Source organism: Acinonyx jubatus, chromosome B4, assembly GCF_027475565.1.
Source record: "Acinonyx jubatus isolate Ajub_Pintada_27869175 chromosome B4, VMU_Ajub_asm_v1.0, whole genome shotgun sequence".
Lineage (NCBI taxonomy): Eukaryota > Metazoa > Chordata > Mammalia > Carnivora > Felidae > Acinonyx > Acinonyx jubatus.
This window is the reverse complement of record NC_069387.1, coordinates 68,458,722-68,478,129: the sequence shown is the minus strand read 5'-3', so window position 1 is coordinate 68,478,129 and position 19,408 is coordinate 68,458,722. Positions and strand designations below refer to the sequence as shown.

The window sequence follows — 19,408 nt, the reverse complement described above, 5'->3', positions numbered from 1 at the left end:
AACGCTGGAGATAATACTGGAAGAGCCAGACCAGGAGCACAGTGGACACTACACACCAGGGCACTCACTACCTTTACCTTCATTACCTTCACAAGACCATTACCTTCAAGAACAGGAAACATAATAGCAAATTTCCTAACACAGAGAAACAGGCACAGAAACTTAGACAAAATGAGAAGACAGAGGAATCTGTCCCAAATAAAACAAGAGGACAAGGCCATAGCTGGAGAGCTAAGCAAAAGAGAAGCAACATGTCTGATGGACTATTTAAAGCAATGATCATAAGGTTACTCACTGGACTTGAGAAAAGAGTGGAAGACATGGTGAGACCTTTAACAGAGAAATAAAAAAGAAATAATCAGAGATGAAAGGTGCAATAAGCAAGATAGGATATATGCTTGATGCAATGAATAGCAGACTGGAAGAATCAGAGGAATGAATTAATGAGCTAGAAGACAGAGTAATGGAAAGTTAGCAAGATGAACAAAAGACAGAAAGAAGAATTAGGCAATACGAGAACAGACTTAGGGAACTCAGTGACTCCATCAAAGTAAAAACATTCACATTAGAAAAATTCCAAAGAAGAGAGAGAAAGAGAGGTAGAAATTTTATTTGAAGAGATAATAGCTAGAGACTTTCTTAATCTGGAAAAGGAATAGATATTTAGATCCAGGAGGCACAAACAACCCCCAACAAAATCAACAAAAGCAGATCCACACCAAGACATATTACAATAAAAATCGCAAAATGTACCAAAAAGAAAAAATTTTAAAAGCAGCAATACAAAAGAAGATGGTTACACATAATGGAAACCCCATAAGCCTACCAGCGGATTTTTCAGCAGAAACTTTCCAAGCCAGAAGGGAGGAGTACCATACATACAAAATGTTGAGTGGGAAAAATCTAGAGCCAAGAATACTCTATCCAGCAAGACTATCATTCAAAATAGGAGGAGATAAAGAGTTTCCTGGACAAAAAGTGAAAAAGTTCATGACCACTAAATCAGTCCTGCATGAAATATTAAAGGGCCTCTGAGTGGAAAGGAAGACCAAAAGTGACACTATGAAGGAAGGAAACACAAAAGCAGTAAAAATGACTATTTTTGTAAATATCAGTCAAGGAACTCACAAAATAAAAGGATGTAAAATAGGACAACATATCCAAATGTGAGGAAGAGTGAAGAATGAGTTCAAACTTAACCGCTGAGTTAACACAGACTGCTATATGCAGAATATGTTATAAACAAACCTAATGATAACCACAAATCAAAAAGTACTAATATATATGCAAAGAATAAAGAAAAATGCAAATATATCACTAAAGAAAACAGCAAACCATGAGAAAGACAAGACAGGATCAGAGAAAATCTTCAGAAACAACCACAAAAGAGGTAATAAAATAGCAACACGTATAAATCAATAATTACTTTGAATATAAATGGAATGTAAATCAAAAGACACAGAGTAACAGAATGGCTAAGAAAACAAGACCCACCTATATGCTGCTTACAAGATACTCATTTTAGACCTAAATACACCTGCAGATTGAAAGTGATGGGATGGAGAAACACTTATCATGCAAACAGAGGTCAAAAGAAAGCCAGAATAGCAATATTTATATCTGACCAAATAGACTATATTTTTATTTTAATTTCATTTGTTTTAAGTTTACTTATTTATTTTGAGGGAGACAGAGACATCACGAGTAGGGGAGGGGCAGAGAGAGAGAGAGAGAGGAAGAGAGAGGAAGAGAGAGAAAATCCCAAGCAGGCTCCGAGCTGGAGCACAAAGCCTGATGCAGGACTCGAATGTAAGAAGCCGTGAGATCATGACCTGAGCCAAAACCAACAGTCAGACACTTAACCGAATGGGCCACCCAGGCACCCCTATTTATTTTTATTTGAGAGAGAGAGAGAGAGAGGGAGAGAGAGAGAGAGAGAGAGAGAATGAATGAATGTGAGTGGGAGAGAGGGGCAGAGGAAGGGAAAGAATTTTAGCAGGCTCCACACTTAGCATGGAGTGCAATGTAGGGTTCAATCCCACAACCCTGGGATCATGAACTAAGCCAAAATTAAGGTCAGATGTTCAACTGACTGAGCCACCCAGGAGCCCCAGACAAAGAGACTTTAAAACAAAGACTTTAAGAAGAGACAAAGAAGGATGCTATATGACTATAAAGGGGACAATCCAACAAGATGTAACAACTGCAAATATTTATGCCTCCAACATGGAGGCACCCAAATATACGAAACAGTTAACAGCAAACATAAAGGAACTAATAGATAATAACACCATAAATGTAAGGGACTTTAAAACCCGCTTACATCAACAGACAGGTCATCTGAACAGAAAATCAACAAGGAAACAATGGTTTTGGGCAACACACTGGATCAGATGGATTTATTCAGAACATTACATCCTAAAAATACAGAATACACATTCTTTTCAAGTACACTTGGAACATTCTGTACAACAGATTATATAACAGGCCATAAAAGAAGCCTCAACAAACTCAGAAAGATAAAATTATACCACACATCTATTTTGACCACAGTGCTATAAAATTAGAATCAACCACAAGAAAAACTCTGGAAAGAACACAAACTACATGGAGGTTAAAGAACATGCTACTGAACAATGAATGGGCCAACCTGGAAATAAATAAAAAAGTACACGGAAATACACAATGGTTCAAAAGCTTTGAGATACAGCAAGACTGATTGTAAGAGGGAAGTTTACAGCAATACAGGCCTACCTAAGGAAGCCAAAATAATCTCAAATAAACAACTTAAACCTAAAGAAACTACTAAAAGAACAACAACAACAACAAAAACTAAAACCAGCACAATGAAAGAATAGATTTGAGCAGAAATAAATGACACAGAAACTAAAAAAAAACAACAGAACCTAGATCAATGAATCCAGGAACTATTCCTTTGGGAGAAAAAAAAAAATAATCAATGAAATTGATAAACTTCTAGCCAAACTTATCACAGAATAGTATGAAAAAAAGTATATGCCAACAACCAAGACGAAATGGATAAATTCGTAGAAACATATAACCTACCAAAACTGAAAGAAAATTTGAAAGACCAATTACCAGCAAAAAAAGTGATTCCATAAACAAAAACTCCCAACAAACAGAAGTCCAGGACCAAATGACTTCACAAGTGAATTTTACCAAATATTTAAAGAAGAGTTAATACCTGTTTTTCTCAAACTATTCCAAAAAATATAAGAGGAAGGAAAACTTCAAAATTCATTCTATGAAGCAAGCATTATCCAGAAATCAAAACCAGATAAAGATACCACAAAAAAAGAAAACTACTGGCCAATATCTCTGATGAATGTAGATGCAAAAATCCTCAACAAAATATTAGCAAACCAAATCCAAGAATACATTTAAAAGATCATTCACCATAATCAAGTGCGATTTATTCCCCTTGTACATCACAGGAGTGGTTTGATATTTGCAAATCAATCAACGTGATACATAACATCAATAGGCACAGAAAAGGCATTTGACAAAGTACAACATCCATTCATGATAAAAAGCCTCCACCAAGTAGGTTTAGAGGGAAAATACCACAATGAGATAAAGGCCAGATATGAAAAACTCACAGCTAACATTATCCTCAATGGGTAAAAACAGAGCTTTTCCCCTAAGGTCAGGAACAAGACAAGGATGTCAATTCTCACAACTTTTATTCATCATAGCACTGGAAGTTCTAGCCACAGCAATCAGACAACAAAAAGAAATAAAAGGCATCCAAATTGGTAGGGGAGAAGTAAAACTTTTCATAATTTGTAGATGATATGATACTATACATAGAAAACCTGAAAGACTCTACCAAAAAACTACTAAAACTGATAAATGAATTCAGTAAGGTTGCAGGATACAAAATCAATGTACAGAAATCCACTGCATTTCCATTTACGTAATAATGAAGCAGCACAACGAAACCAGAACAATTCCATTTGCAATTATACCAAAAATAATAAAATACCTGAGAATAAATTTAACCAAAAAATGAAAGACCTGTACTAAAATATAAGACACTGATGAACAAAATTAAAGACACAAAAATATGGAAAGACATTTTATGCTAATGGATTGGAGGAACAAGTATTGTTAAAATATCTATACTACTGAAAGCAATCTACAGATTTAATGCAATCCCTATCAAAATAACAACAGCATTTTCCACAGAACTAGAACAAACAATCCTAAAATTTTTATGGAACCACAAAAAAGAAAAGAAAAGAAAAGAAAAGAAAAGAAAAGAAAAGAAAAGAAAAGAAAAGAAAAGAAAAGATCCAAATAGCCAAAGCACTCTTAAAATTTTAAGAAAAACAAAGCTGGAGGTATCTCAATTCCAGATTTCAAGTTGTATTACTGTAATCAAAATAGTATGGTACTGTTACAAAAACAGACGTATAGATCAATGGAACAGAAAACCTAGAAAAATAAATATGATCAATTAATCTTCAACAAAGCAGGAAAGAATATCCAATGGGAAAAAGACAGTCTCTTCAACAAATGGTGGTAGGGAAAGTAGACAGTGACATGCAAGAGAATGAAACTGAACTCTTTCTTAAACCATACACAAAAATAACTTCAAAATGCAAAAATAAACTACTGGGAATATATCAAAATAAAAAGCTTCTACACAGCAAAGGAAACAATCAACAAAACAAAAAGGCAGGGGCACCTGGATGGCTCAGTCAGTGAAGTGTCCATCCTTGGCTTGAGTTAAGATTTCACGGTTCGTGGGTTCCAGCCCTGTGTCGGGCTCTGTGCTGACAGCTCCGAGCCTGGAACCTGCTTCAGATTCTGTGTCTCTCCCTTTCTCTGTCCCTCCCCCGCTCGCTCTCTCTCTCTCTCTCAAAACTAAACATTAAAAAAAAAAAAATTAAAAAAAAAACTAAAAGGCAAACTACTGAATGGGAGAATATATTTGCAAATAACATATCTGATAAAGGGTTACTATCCAAAATACATAAAGAATTGATATAACTCAACACATTATAAAAACAAATAATCCAATTAAAAATGGGCAGAAGGCAGGAACAGATGTTTCTCCAAGGAAGACATCCAGATGGCCAACAGACACATGGAAAGATCTTCAACATCATTCATTATAAAGAAAATGCAAATCAAAACTACAATGTAGTATCATCTTACCCCTGTCAGAATGGCTAAAATCAACGACACAAGAAACAACAGGTGTTGGCAGGGATGTGGAGCAAAAGGAACACTCATCTACTATTGGAATACAAACTGGTACAGCCACTGTGGAAAACAGTATGGAGGTATGCACTACTCAGTATTTACAAAAGTGCTAATTCAAAGGGATACATGTACCCCTATGTTTATAGTAGCATTATTTACAATAGCTAAAATATGGAAGCAGCCCAAGCGTCCATGTACTGATGAATGGATATAGAAGATGGGGTACATATGTGCAATGGAGTATTATTCAGCCATAAAGAAGAATGAAATCTTGCCATATGCAACAACATGGATGGAGCTAGACAGTATAATGCTAAATTAAGGAAGTCAGAGAAAAACAAATACCATATTATTTCACTCATATGTAGAATTTAAGAAACAAAACAAATGGGCAAAGGGGGAAAAAAGGGAAAAAGAGAAAGGAAGGAAGGAAGGAAGGAAGGAAGGAAGGAAGGAAGGAAGGAAGGAAGGAAAGAAAGACAGACAGACAGACAGAAAGAAAGAAAGAAAGAAAGAAAGAAAGAGACTGTTAACTATAGAGAACAAACAAACTGATGGTTACCGGAGGGAAGGTGGGTGGGGGGATGGGTTAAATAGGTGATGGGGATTAAGGAGCGCACTTGTCATGATAAACACCAAGTGATGTATGAAAATGTTGAATCACTATATTGTACACCTGCAAGTAAAATAACACTGTAAGTTAACTAACTGGAATTAAAATAAAAATTTTTTTAGAAAATTAAAAAAAAAAATTTACTGTATGACAAATACCAAACACTGTTCCAGGAACAGTGGATACATCAATGAACACAACAGAGCAAAGTTCTTGCCTCCATGTAACTTGCAGTAAGCAATGACTTAGAGTAAACTGTAAAGTTTGAGCTCATATACTCTACTGCCGCATATGTTAGGTAGGTGGGAAATGAGAGGGAAAAAAAGAAATAGAACTTATTTCAAAAACTGAATTTAAAAAAATTAAGTAGTGGCAAAAAGCAGTAGGTTTAGTGAAGTCACAAGATATATACTAATGAGTGGTAATTTTCACTAGGAAAAGCACATCAACTCCTAATGTATTGGGAGTGTATACTGCCACAACTTCTTTACACAGTAATCTGGCAGCATGTATTGCAATTTAGTACATGCGCCTTTCACCCAGCAACTTCACCTCTAGAAACTTAATCTACAGATACAGACATGAGCAACAGATACTAACATATGGCTGCCACTGATAGCAAATGACTGAAAACAACCTACATGTCCATCATTAGGACAAATAAATTATCCAGTATGTAGAACTATGGGATATTAAGAAATCATCTAAAAGAATAACAGCCTATAATTGTTGTATAATGTACTCTAATTTTTCTCCTGGAACATTCTGGAGGTCGTTCATTTCCTATCAATATACTGCCAACTGTGTAAAAAAAGAGAGAGAGGAAGTATGTGTATATGTACGTTTATGCATATATATATATGTACATATATACACACACATACACACACAAATGATCTCTGGAAGGATGCTATCTATGGGGGAAAAATGTAAAAAAAAGGGGGGGGCGGGTGGTGGTTGGCTCAATAGGAACAACTTAGAAGTAAGGAGTAGGATGGAAGGGAGATGCTACACATTTTTGTGACATTTGAATTTCTGACATGGACATGTATAATCTACTTTTTTTAAAACCTGGTTTTCACAAGTCTAAGTTATACATTTTAAGATATTTCAACTGAAAATATACCAATCACTTAAGGAAGAAAGCAGTGAAAATCAGGGAGATGCCACAATAGAAAGCATCAGAAATCTGTCTCCTAACATAAACAACAAATGCACTGGAAAACGTTGTCTGATGTAACTATTCTGGAACTCTGGATTCTCCTGAAGGTTTGCAACTTCCAGAGGAATACATGGAAAACTGAGGTTAATTTCAGTTCTTGCCACAATAGCAGCTATCCATCACAACCCTCAGCCACTTGGCGGGTAGGTACCTGAGGTTGGGCAAAAAGGACCCCATTTTCCAAACATCAGGAATCTGTGCTCTGATCACTGATTGGGGCTTGTGATCACAAAGGAGTAAACAGCCATTGCTCATATCTCCTACTATTGTTTCAAACCCCTCCTATTATGGCTGAAGTGACTCCCGTGAATTAAGCTGCCGGTACCCTTTTTCCTTTGTTTTTCACTTCTTCACCTTTTGAAAGTTAGATGTTAATATTAGGACATTAAAAAAAACCCTGCTTATATGGGGCAAGTTAAAAAGTGACTGTACATTCTAAGACTCAGAAAGGACCTTAAACTGACACCTAGACTCATCCTCAGCACACAGACACCACAGAACAATAGAAAGGGGTGTGGGGAGAATATCTGATTTCTGGAATTATCGGTTATTAGATTCAAATGCCTACTGTTCAAAAAATCACAAGGCATACAAAGAAAGAAGAAAGTAAGTCCCATTTGAAGGAAAAAATAAATCAATAGAAACTGTCTCTGAAACAGACCTAACAATAGGTCTACCAGAAAATAAATTTTAAACTATGGTCTCAGGAAGCCTGGCTGGCTTAGTTGATAAAACATGCAACTCTTTTTTTTTTTTTTTTTTAAGTTTATTTATTTATTTTTAGAGACAGAGACAGAGAGAGAAGGGGAGGGGCAGAGAGGGGGAGGGAGAGAATCTCAAACAGGCTCCACACTGTCAGCACATAGCCTGATTCGGGGCTTGAATCCACAAACCATGAAACCATGACCTGAGCCAAAACCAGCTTAACTGACTGAGCCACCCAGGCACCCCAAGCATGCAACTCTTGATCTCAGGGCTGTAGGTTCAATCCGCATGTTGGGTGTAGAGATTACTTAAAAATAAAATCTAAAAAAACACAACACAACAAAACTACTGTCTCCAATTGCTCAAAGAACTAAAGAATGTTGTGAAGAAAGCCAAGAAAATGTGTGAACAAAACAGAAATACCAAAGAAGAGACAGAAAACCTAAAAAGACACCTAAAAGAAATCACAAAGCTAGAAAGTACAATAGCTGAAATGAAATTTTTTTTACAGGGATTCAAAGGCAGATTTGAGTAGGCAGAAGAATCAGTGAACTTGCAATGGAAATTATGGAGTCTGAGAAACAAAATGAAAGAAGATTAAAGAAGGTGAACAGGGCCTAAGGAATCTGTTGGGACACCACCAAGTGGACCAAAATATGCACTATGGGAGTCCTAGAAGAGGAAAGTAGCAGAAAATATTTGAATAAATAATGGTTAAAAACTTCAAATCTGATGGACGACTTAAATATAAACATCCAAAGAAGCTTAACAAAACCTAAGTTAGGTGAACTCAAGACTCACACCAAAATACATCATAATCAGATTTTCAAAAGACAAAGAAAAGAGAGACTCTTGAAAGCAGTGAAAAGCAAACTCATCATATACAAGAAAAAAATCATTTTCTCATACATGGAAGGTAAAAAAAAAAATAGATTTCTCATCAGAAACTTTGAAGGCAATATTACAGTAGGCCCATATTCAAAGTACAGTTGATCCTGAACAACATGGTGATTGGAGGGCTAACCCAGTCAAAAATCCTTTTATCCTTTTATAACTTTTGACTCTCCAAAATCAACTAATAGCCTACTGTTAATCAGATGCCTTAATAACACAAACTGTCAATTAGCACATATTTTGTAAGTTATATGTATTATATACTGTATTCTTATAATACCTAATTCTTATAACAACTTTTTTTTTTTGTATTTCTATGCTATACGGTTTGTCTGTGAGCCTTTTCAAATTGATGCAAATCTCCTGGGGCACCTGAGTTGCTCCGTCGATTGAGCATCTGACTCTTCATTTCAACTCTGGTCATGCTCTCATGGTTTATGAGTTTGAGCCCTGCAATGGGCTCTGTGCCAACAGCACAGGGCCTACTTGGGATTCTCTGTCTCCCTCTCTCTCTGCCTCTCCCCCTCTCTCTCTTGCTCTCTCTCAAAAATAAGTAAAAATAGACATTTAAATTGTTACAAATCTCCAAAGTGTCTTCCAACACACTTATTGAAAAATATCCACATATAAGTGGACCTGTGCAGTTCAAAGCCATGTTGTTCAAGAATCAACTGTAATAAAAGAAAAACTGTCAACTGAGATTCCTATATCCAATAAAACTATCCTTGAAAAAAGGTTAAGAAATCAAGCCATTTTCAGATTAACAAAAGTTCAGGGAGTTTATGACTAAATCTGCCCTGCAAGAAATGCTCAAGGGGATCCTCCAAGGTGAAATGAATGTACACTAGGCAGTAATATGAAGTCTTTCAGAGAAATAAAGATCTCAATAAAGATAAATACCTGGACAATTATAAAAACTAATATTACTGTACCAATGCTTTGCAACTGTTTTTTTTTATTTGTTTTCTACACATGATTTAAGAGACTAATACATTTAAAGGACACTATTGGTGTAAAAGCTAGTACTACTATAACCTTGGTTTATAACTCCAAATCTTGTTTTCTAGATAACTTAAGAGACTACTGCATTTAAAACAATTATTAGTATTAGTTCACGTTTTGGGGATGCAATGAATCAAGATGTAATTTTGTGATATCAACAGCCAAAAGGCATGGAGATGGAGCTGGAAAGGAACAGAATTTTTGTATGTTACCGAACCTAAGCTGATATAAATACAAATTAGTGTTATAACTTTAGGATGCAAATGTAATCTTCATGGTAATCATAAAGAAAATAGGTACAGGATATACACAATGGGCACCAGGGTGGCTCAGTCAGTTAAGCATCTGACTCTTGATTTCGGGTCAGGTCATCTCACAATCGTGAGAACAAGTCCTGCATCAGGATCTGTGCTGAGTATGGAGCCTGCTTTAGATTCTCTCTCTCCCTCTCAACCTAACTTTACAACTTAAGGAACTAGAAAAACAGAAAAATCAGAACTAAACCCAAAGATACCAGAAGGAAAGAAATATTAAAGGAAATAAATATTACATATTTTTAAAAGAATATATACAAAAGGAAATTAAGAAGGAACTTAAAAATTTCACTGCCTACCAAAGAACAAAACAAAACTCAATTAAAAACCAGAATGCAGGAAATGAGGGACAAAAAAGCTACAGGGCATACAGAAAACAAATAGCTCAATGACAGAAGTTGAGTCCCTTCTTCTCAGTAATTATTTAATGGATTAAACCTTCCAATCAAAGGGCAGAGGTTGGCAGAGTAGATAAAAACACATGATCCAACTACATAATGTCTATTTACTTTAGACTCAAAGACACAAACATGTTGAAAGCAAAAGGATACAAAAAGATAGCCCATACAAATAATAACTGTAAGAAAGTAGGTGTGGCTATACTAATATCAGACAAAACAGACTTTATGTCAAAAAAAGGTTACAAGAGACAAGAGTATATTAATAAAAGGTCCAATACAGCAAGAAGATATAACAACTATAAACATCTATGGACCTAAGAATAGACCATCAAAATATATGAAGCAAAAAACTGAAAGAAATGGAGAAATAAAAGTTATACAGTAATAATTGGAGACTTCAATACCCTTGTCACAGTAATGGACAGAAAAACCAGATATAAGGTAGTGAAACAGAGGACTTAAATAAAACAATATACAAAGTAGATCTAACAGACATACAAGAAACACTCTACCCAACAACAGAATACATTCTTCTCAGGCGCAGGAGACATTTGCCAGGATAGACTATGTGTTAGGCCACATACTAAATGTCAATAGATTTAAAAAGTAAACTGGAAAATGCACAAAATTTTGGAAATTTAAGAACACACCTTTAAACAATAGACCAAAGAAGAAATTATATTGAAAGCAGGAAATGCTTAAGAAACAAATGAAAATACCATGTACAAAAACTTATGAGAAGAAGCAAAGCAGTGTTAAGGGAGAAATTAATGTCTATAAACACTTATATTAAACAAGAATGAATTCAAATCAACAACCTAACTTTACAACTTAAGGAACTAGAAAAACAGAAAAATCAGAACTAAACCCAAAGATACCAGAAGGAAAGAAATATTAAAGATTAGAGCAGAGATAAATGAAGTAGATAGAAAACAAAAGAAAAAAAAAAAAAGAAACCAAAAGTTGGTTCTTCAAAAAGATCAACAAAATTGACAAACCTTTAGTTAGATGGACTAAGAGAAGACTCCAATTACTAAAATCAGAAATAAAAGTGGGAACATTACTACCAATCCTACAGAAATAAAAAGAATTATTAAGAGAGTACTATGAACAAGTGCATGATGACAAAAAGGATAACCTAGGTAAAACGGAAAAATTCCTAGAAACACAAAACCTACCAAACCTAAATCAAGAAGAAATATAAAACCTAAACAGACTTGTAACTTGTAAGGAAACTGAATCAGTAATCAAAATCCTCCCAACAAAGAAAAGCCATGGACCCTTATGGCTTCACCGGTAAGTTCTACTAAACGTATAAAGAACTAATACCAAGCTGGGCGCCTGGGTAGCTCAGTCAGTTAAGCTTCTGACTTTGGCTCAGGTCATGATCTCAAGGTTTGTGGGTTTGAGCCCTGGGTCAGGCCCTGTGCTGACAGCTTAGAGCCTGAAGCCTGCTTCAGATTCTGTCTCCCGTACTCTCTCTACCCCTCTCCCACTCACAATATGTCTCTCGCTGTCTCTCAAAATTAAATGTTAAAAAAGTAGTAATAATAATAAATTAATAAAGAACTAATACCAAGCCTTTAAAAACTCTTCCAAAACTGAAGACGAAGGAATTCTTCCTAACTCATTCTATGAGGACATTACCCTGATACAAAGCCAGACAAAGACACTACAACAACAAACAGTCCAATATCCCTTAGGAACACTGATGCAAAAATATCTCAACAAGACACTAGCACAAGGAATTCAGTAGCATAAATTCAGCAGCATATTAAAAGGATTATATACATCATTACCAAGTGGCATTTATGCCTGAAATGCAAGGGATGATTTAACATAGGAAAACTAATGAGTGTAATACTCCACATCATCAGAATAAAGGGAAAAAGCTACATGATCATCTCAATTGATACAGAAAAAGTATCTGACAAAATTTAACACCTTTTCATGATGAAACACTCAACAAACTAGGAATAGAAGTAAACCATCTCAAAATAATAAAAGTCATATATGAAAAAACTACAGCGAACATCACACTTGATACTGAAAGGCTAAAAGATTTTTCTTTAAAATCATGAACAAAGCAAGGATGCTTGCTTTCATCACTTCTATGCAAAACAGTACTGGGAGTTTTAGCCAAAACAGTTAGGGGAGGCGGGGGGTGGTAAGAAAGGAGAAGAAAGGAAAGGTACGCAAATTAGAAAGGAATAAGTAAAATTATCTCTGTTTGCAGATATGACCTTATATGTAGAAAACCCTAAAGATTATGCACACACACCCTGATAAATGAATTCAGCAAAGTAGCAAGGTACAAACTCAGCACACAAAAATTAATTGTGTTTCTACAGATGAACAATGGAATTATCTGAAAAGGAAATTACAAAACAATTCCATTTACAATAGTATCAAACAGAATAAAATACTTAGGAACTGGGGTGCCTGGGTGGCTCAGTCAGTTAAGCATCCAACTTTTGATTTTGGCTCAGGTCATGATCTCATGGTTTGTGAGTTCAAGCCCTGCATTCTCCTTCTCCCTCTCTCTCTCTGACCCTCCCCTGCTCTCTCTCTCAAAAAACTAAAATAAAATAAAATAAAACAAACAAACAAACAAAAACAACTTAAAAATTAACCAAGGAGATGAAAAACTTGTATAATGAAAACAACAAAAACACTGCTGAAAGAAGACATAAATAAATGGAAACACATCCCACGTTCACACAATGAAAGACAGTATTGTTAAAATGTCAATACCATCCAAAGCAATGTACAGATTCAAGGCAATCCCTACCAAAATCCCAATGGGATTTTCTGCAGAAATTAAAACAAAACAAAACAAAAAAACCCAACTCTACAAAAATTTGTAAGGAATCTCATGGGACTCTAGATAAGCAAAATAAACCTTGAAAAAAAAAAAAAAGAGCAAAAGTAGAAGACCTATACTTCCTATTTCAAAACTTACTACCAAGGTCCATTAATCAAATCAGTGTAATACTGGCATACAGACAGATATATATAGAACAGAGAGTCCAGAAATAAGTCTTCTTACATACGTCAAATGATTTTTAACAAAGATACCAAGACCATTCAATGGGAAAAATACAGTCTTTTCAACAAGTGAAACTGGGAATACTGGATATCCACATGCAAAAGAATGAAGCTGGATCCTTACCTAACACCATCTACAAAAATTAACTCACAATGGATCAAGGACCTAAATGTAGGACCGAAAACAATAAAACTCTTAGAAGAAAACATAGGACAAAAGCTTCATGACTTTAGCTTTGCCAATGATTTCTTCTACATGACACCAAAGGCACAGGTAACCCAACAGAGAGAGAGAGAAAGAAAGAGAAAAAACTTGGACTTATTGAAAAATGTAAAATTTTGCTTATTAAATAACACTATCAACAGAGTAAAAAAGTTACCCACAGAATGGGAGAAATATCTGTAAATCATGTATCTGATAAGGGGGATTAATACCTAGAATTTATAGAGAACTTCTAAAACTCAACAACAATGAACCAAATAACTAAAAAATGAACAATGAACTTGAATTTACATTTCTTCTAAGGAGATATATGAATGGCCACTAAGTACAAGAAAAATGCTCAACATCACTAATCATTAGGGAAATGTAAATCAAAACTACAATGAGATACCACCTCATATCCATTAGGGTGACTACTAGCAAAAAACAAACAAACAGACAAAAAAAACCCAGAAAACTACAACTGATAGTGAGGATGTAGATAAATTGGAACCCTTGTGCACTGTTGGTGGGAATGTAAAATGGTATAGTCACTGTGGAAAACAATATGGCAGTTCCTCAAAAATTAAAAATACAATTACCATATGATACAGCAATTCCACTTCTGAATACCTATGCAAAATAACTAAAAGCAGGGTCTTGAAGATAGGTGTACACCCATGCTCATAGCAGCATTATTCACAAAGCTAAAATGTAGAAGCAACCCACGTTATCTATTGACAGATACATGGATAAGCAAAATGTGGTACATATACACAACAGAATATTGTTCAGCCTTAATAAGGAAAGAAATTCTGTAATATGCTATAACACGAATGACCCTTGAAGACATTATGCTAAATGAAATAGCCAATCACAAAAGACAAATACTGTATGAACCACTTCTATGAGATACTTAGAGTAGTCAAAATCTTAATGACAGAAAACATAATGGTGGTTGCCAGGGGTTGGGAGAATAAACCGATAAATTGCTTTAGGGAGTTATCATTTAATGGGTATAGTTTTACTTTTACAAGGTGAAAAGAGTTAGGAGGATGAACGGTGGATGGCTATACAATAATACTAATGTATTTAATACCACTGAGCTATACCCTTGTTAACAATGGTTAAGATGATAAATTTTTATGTATTTAAGATAGAAATCCCAGTATCAGTATCAGGTTTCTAACACCAAGTTAACAATAAGATTTGAATGATGTTAAGGAAATTGGATTCTTATACAACCAGTGTTCTGACTAAAACCCAAGATCAAAATCTGCCACTAGATTCCATTTTAGTTAAGTTAATGCAAAAAAACAAAACAAAACAAAAAAACCTGTTGAAGTTTAAAACACACTGAAGATAGAAATTTCAGGCTTTATCATAATTCTAGGCCTACACACAAAAATATAAATTGATGAGCATAGAAAGCACATCAGAGCAGATAGACGTTTTTAGAAAACAAGAAGAAAAAATAAATTGACACTAAAAGGGCTTATTAACAAATTATATATAATTATATATGTATTTTTCAAGGTACTGTACAGGGAAAACAAGACAAGTGCTTGAGATACATTCAGTGTATATTTAACAAGTACAAACAATATTTTTAATAAGGGCAATAGTGACCTTTAATAAGGGCATCCATGACCACAAAAGCAGCATAAATTTTAAAACAGGAAGGGAAAGAAAGACCTTGATTCTTATCTCAAACACTACTGATTCCACTGAATTAATATGAATTTGAAAGAGGGCTATTAAAGATAGGTATTCTACAATGGAGAAAGTAAGCAGATACTGAAGTAGAAAATGACACTTTACATGTGGAAAAACATAAATCATATTTTCACATTTAAGTAAGAAAAATGTCAAAATTTTCTTCTATAGGAAGAAGCAACTGTTCTACTGGGACATTCTAAGAGCCCCAAGTAATTTGCTTTTCATTCTGATAGCCAAAAGCTAAACTCCGATGGCCATTTGTTTGAGGATCGTAAATTATGTCTCTACAAAACTTGACTGTAAGCTCCTAGACAGCTAGGATGGTGTCTCTAATGCAGTGTTTGACATAAGTAGATGCAGAATGAATACTTAGCAAATTTAAATAAGCTATGAGAAAGCCAGTATGGTATTATTTTCTGAAAATATGTAACTTAAAATACTAATCCTAAAATATGTACTGTGAAAAATTTCATAGTCAAGTCTGCTAAATTATGGGAATTTTATTATCCATCTTCCTTTCACAGACCACCGATGAGCATATTAACATATTAAAATCCCTGAAAAGTGTTGCAATATCAAAGTAACCTTTTTTTTTTTTTTTAAGTTTATTTATTTTGAGAGAGAGTGAAAGAGTGCAAGAGAGGGAGGGGGAGAGTGAGAGAGGGACAGAGAGAATCCCAAGCAGGCTCTGCACCTACAGTGCTGAGTCTGACTTAGGGCTCAAACCCAAGGGCCTCAAAGCCAAGCCCCTAACATACCTCTTTCAAATCTAGCATTTCCCAAACATACTGGCTAATAGAATATTTTCTTCCCCTCAGATCATTAAGACTCTTTAGAATTACTATTCTATCAAATACTTCAGGAATACTTGAAATACTAAAATACTTTAGAGCCCAAAAGGTAAAGGTATAAAGCTGAACAGCAGATTGAATTACAACATTCCTGAATGGTTAAGCATATCACTGAATGTATCTTCAATTTCACTGAACTTTTGGTAAATTACATGGTCTCCCAAATTGTTTAAAACTATATTCACAGCAGCAAGAGAAGATAAACTGGAAAGCTAAATATTTAATCTGTCCTTAGTCATAAAAATAAATCTACACAATGTTTCTGAAGTACATGGACCATTACTTAATAAGTAACATGAAGGAGCACCTGGGTGGCTTAGTCAGTAGAGTGAGGGGCTCTTGATCTCAGCTTTTGAATTAGAGCCCCATATTGGGTGTAGAAATTACTTAAAAAAAAATAAAATCTTAAAAAAAAACCCAAATTTTATAAAATAAAAATACTGCCACAACTACATTTAAATACACACACACACACACACACACACACACACACACAGTACTATGCCAATGTCTTTCTTCGCATCAAAGCCTTTTTTCCTTATAGTTTATTCTACCTAATCAGATATGAGTTTACAAAATTAAAGTCAAAATTCTATTTCTTAGGGCACCTGGGTGTCTCAGTCGGTTAAGTATCTGACTTCAGCTCAGATCATAATCTCGTGGTTCACAGATTTGAGCCCCATGTCTGCAATGACAGTGCAAAGCCTGCTTGGAATTCTCTCTCTCTTTCTCTCTCTCTCTCTCTCTCTCTCTGCACTTCCCCACTCATGCTTTCTCTCTCTCTCTCAAAATAAATGAACTTAAAAACTTTTTTTTAATTACTTAAAAAAAAATTCTATTTCTCAAAAAGCACAGATCACTGAAATGAGTAACTATTTAACAACTGCCTGAGAACAGAGGTTACTTACTATCTGAGCAAAACTTTAATAAGATATGGTGGGATCAAGTTCTTTTGTTTAATGACTTTTTTTAAGTAGGCTTCACACCCAGTGTGGAGCCAGTGTGGGGCTTGAACTCAGGATCCTGTGATCAAGACCTGAGCTGAGATCAAGAGTCCAACATTCAACAAACTGAGTCACCCAGGTGTCCTATGGGATTAAGTTTTTAAATAAAAGAACAACAGTACCATAAAAATTTCCCAGCTGCTTTATTTCCAGTATAAGAAAGTATCACTATAACTTGAAAAACATTTTAGACAGGGCTATAATTTGATGCTGCTGCTCAAGTCAACATTAATGATGGGAGCACCTGGGTGGCTCAGTCAGTTAAGCGTCTGACTTTGGCTCACGTCATGATCTCATGGTCAGTGAGTTCGAGCCCTGCACTGGGCTCTATGCTGACAGCTCAGAGCCTAGAGCCTACTTTAGATTCTATGTCTCCTTCTCTCTCTGCCCCTTCCTTACTCACGCTCTGTCTCTCAAAAATGAATAAACGCTAAAAGAAAAAAAATTTTTTAAAAGACATTAATGATGTACACCATGTAACAAACATAATAAAGAGATCTCAACCCTACTCTCACTCACCTTGCCTTTGGTCCAACAAAAGACTGTGACTGACCTATGACTCCACTTACAGGGAGCTCTTGATTACTTATTAGCTACTTATTAGCTCTTTATTACTTGTTAGCTTCTTATTAATGCAAAATCTAGCAAATTCGGTTCATATTTTAAGAGAAAAAATAAGGAGGTTAAAAAGACCCATGTGACTGACTATTCAGTCAAGATCCATTCAAACAATGATGAAAGAACAGAAGTATTTAAAACCTAGGGCAGGTTGACAGTGAGGACTATTTATTATTTTTTTTTAATTAAGAGACATAAAAAATGATGAGGGGGAAAGGGTGCCTGGGTGGCTCAGTCAGTTGAGCTTCCAACTCTTAATTTCAGTTCAGGCCATGGTCCCAGGGTCAGGGGACCCAGCCCTGCACCAGGCTCCGTGCTGAGCACAGACCCTGCTTGGGATTCTCTCTCTCTCCCCAACAAGCCCAACCCTCTCCTCCTCTCCTCTGCTGGTGCTCTTTCTCTCTCTTTCTCTCTTAAAAAAAAAAAAAAAAAAAAAGTGATGGGGGTGATGAATATATCTTAATAAAGCCTTGCTAATTGAAGGGTATTAAACACACAAGAAAACAGAATTTTTGGAAGTTTTAAAATCCTGAGAAAAATTACCAGTTCTCTAAAATAGCAATTTTGAGTATCTAGATTAATATAAAACCCACTATTGCACTATTGTAATTATTAAAGAATATAAACAAAATGGCCCTGTTAAATTACTTTATTGTTCATGCTTTAAAATTGTGCTGAAAAGGTGCCAAAAAGGAACAGCTAGATCATGTTGATACATATTTACTCAAGAATACATATAGGAGTGCCTGGATGGCTCAGTTGGGTACATGTCTGACTCTTGATTTTGGCTCAAGTTGTGATCTCGCGGTCCTGAGATAGAGCCAGATGTCAGGCTCTGAGCTGGGCATGGAACCTGCTTATGATTCTCTCTCTCCCTCTGCCTCTGCCTCTCCCCTGCACACTCTCATGCATGCATTCTCTCACTCAAAAAAAAAAAAAAAAAAAAGACACATAAATATCTACTTTAATAGGTACAATAACAAGGAAACCTTGACCTACTTAAGAACAATTGATATCTAAATGACAAATCAGCATTTTAAAAATGAAAGGCTTTATTTGTGTAAGCACTGATAGAGTCTATACTGGTTTGTACTTTCTATGAGCAGTGTACATTACTCTGGAAACAATGTTTGTAGGTATACAAAGATTTATGTAGGTATATGAGTTTTACATCAAATTCCATTGCTTGATCCATTTTATCAAAGAACTTTCTAATAAAGGTATCTTAAAATTTATTGAAAAGCCAGAAATTTTCAAATCTATGTAATTGGTCATGGTACAGAGATTTTTATATTTTCTGCATATCATGCCAAAATAATCTTAGACCAACATTTGAATTGAAAAGCTTAATTTTGCCAATGAAACATCTACATTTCCCTATTAGAGAGGTTACAAGTTATACAGAGAAGTTTGAGTTCATTTTCAAATATTTTAATGCAAAGATTCATGAATAGTATTCTTTGGACCCAAAAATGCTCTCATCTTTTGGTACTCAAAACTCACCAAAGGTCATAGGTAACCCAACAATGAATAATTCCATTTCTTGAGATATTTATGAGATAATCTGCAGAGAAATAGCATGT

The 19,408-nt window shown here is 35.1% G+C and overlaps 1 protein-coding gene across 9 annotated transcripts in view; it reads right to left on the bottom strand.

The window, feature by feature from the left end:
• Positions 1 to 19,408, bottom strand: part of PPHLN1 (periphilin 1) — a 142,893-nt gene that overhangs the window by 49,066 nt on the left and 74,419 nt on the right. The gene's annotated exons all lie outside the window — the stretch shown is intronic.